Here is a 2500-nt window from a genome sequence, read left to right as displayed (position 1 = left end):
TTTTCACATGGTGATTCTGTGCCAAGAACAACGAACGCTTTGCTATTTTCACCCATTCAGAGAGAGAGAGAGAGAGAGAGAGAGAGAGAGACCCACCCCGGGGGATAACTATGAAGACCGAACTGAAGAGACAGACAGACAGACAGACAGACAGACAGACAGGATCAAATCAACAGCTGAAAACGAATCATTACAAGTGATCATTTACAATGTAACTATTTATAAAACGCTCTTCTTGTCCAGAGTGACTGAAAAGTGTGAACATTTATAAACTTGAAGTCTTAGACGTCTCAAATGAGGCATTATAATAAGGTATTTTGTTGTTTTAGGTATATGACCTCATAGCAGGTATTTAGGTTCAGTTTTTTTCCGTTAGGCTTAAACTTATGGTATTCTTAACCCATTAAGACCTGGAACTGTGTCATTTTTAGATTTGAGATAAAAAGCATTATTTTACACTTTGGGCTATTCAAAAATAGCAGATATACAAGCTCAAAGCGCGGCACCGAGTGCCGCGCTATGAGCTTGTAGATCTGCTATTTTTGAAAAATCGTGAAAATGTGTGCAAATGTTTGAATATATATATATAATATATATTTTTAAAGCGAACATTTTTAACTCAAATCTTTGCTTCTGGGGGGTCCCTGGAACAAGATATTTTGATGGGGGTCCGCGGCCAAATACATATCATTTTGGGGGTCCTTGACATGAACGTTTTTCAGAATACTGTTGAGATTTAGGAGACATGTACAATCGGCTTCAGGTCTCAATGGGTTAATGTATTGTTTTTGTTTCAGGCAGCTGTATGTTCTCTTGTGTATTCGTCATGTTGGTGTTTTGTGGTGTTTTGTGCAGGACTGTGAGTTGAAATGAGCTTCTAACTAAATCTGGCACCAGATCAGGTTCATCTGATTGAGGGGGGTGGAGGGGGGGGGGGGGGGGGGGGTACCAGGGGGTCCCCAGCAAAAGGAGGTAATAAAGTGTCACATTTATTTTAATCCCTTTATCCACATTTTATACTTTGGCTATATTCATAAATAGCAGATCTACAAGCTCACAGCGTGGCACACTGTGCCGCGCTGTGAGCTTGTAGATCTGCCTATAGATGGCATAGCAGTGGTGCCAGAGATAGAAAACCCATTCATTCTTCTCATAGAGATTTCCAAAAAAATATTGATATAAATGATATTAAGCCTGGAACCAAACGCCATCCAGGATCCTGGTGAATCATGACCATAAAACATTTGACTCTGTGTCAAACTTAATATTTGAATATTCAATTATATTATTAATAAAGACAATGTTTTTGTGTTTTTCAAATATTTTGTTATACAAAATCAAATGTTTTATGGTCATGATTCACCAGCAGCCTGGATGGTTTGATTCCAGGCTTACAATAATTAATATGAATTAATATTATACAAAATATTTTCGGATGGGTTTTTAATCTGTGGCACCACAAAATGGCCGCCGCTACTATGCCCTGTAGTAATTGGATTGGGACAGAAAAGCTGACGGACTGACTGACTGACATGAGTTCATTTTATGGTTTGATTTTATAGGGATTATGGTTATCATTCAGAGATATAAACGTGATTGATGACATTTAAAGAAGCACTTAATGCTGTTTAAGCGGCCGTAGTTTGATCCAATCCGCAGTTTAACCCATTAAGACCGGGAACGCATCCGAGTCACTTTAGATCTCTTTGGCTATTCAAAAATAGCGGATCTACAAGCTCATAGCGTGGCACCGAGTGCCGCGCTACGAGCTTGTAGATCTGCTATTTTTGGAAAATCATGAAAATTATTTTTAAATATTTTTTTTCCGAAAAACTATTAGGATTTTTTTTTAGAAGCGGCCTCAGGTCTTAATGGGTTAATAAAAGTCTCCTCACACCAACGTGGATGAACTGGTTGTATGAAGACAGATTATAAATTAAATGCTCTCATAATGAAGCCATAATGTTAGTTCTGAAACACATATGTTTTATACTCTGAACTCTCTCCTCTTCAGACTCCACCTCAGCCCGTAGACCTGGACCAATAGCCAGTCGTGTCACCTGATTGGGATGCTATCAATGCATTGAATGGGACATTATCACCTTTTATTAGACCGTTGAATGGGCGAAGTAGGCGACCTACTTACCTACCCGCGATTTATCAGACCATTCATTGGGTGTTATCAAGACATACTGACCTACCAACGGAGATGACTTAAATAGTTCAGTTTGGGTTTTGGTTGTTTTGGTTTGGGACCATGACGGAGGCGCGCAGTCTCAGGCGAGCTGGAGCCCTGAGCTCGCCTGAGCCTACTCAGCGCCGTTGGAGTTATGTACCGATAGGCACAGAATGGTAAATATTGTTGTGGGGACTGCTCCGCCTCCAAAGTAGGTCAGTAGCTCCTGATTACGCCCAATGAATGGTCTGACAAATCGCGGGTAGGTCCGTGTATCGCCTACTCGTCACCTACTCGCCCATTCAATGGTCTGATAAAACGTGA

Source organism: Gymnoscopelus microlampas, assembly GCF_963454915.1.
Source record: "Gymnoscopelus microlampas genome assembly, contig: SCAFFOLD_120, whole genome shotgun sequence".
Classification (NCBI taxonomy): Eukaryota; Metazoa; Chordata; class Actinopteri; order Myctophiformes; family Myctophidae; genus Gymnoscopelus; species Gymnoscopelus microlampas.
Note: the sequence above shows the minus strand (reverse complement) of the source record.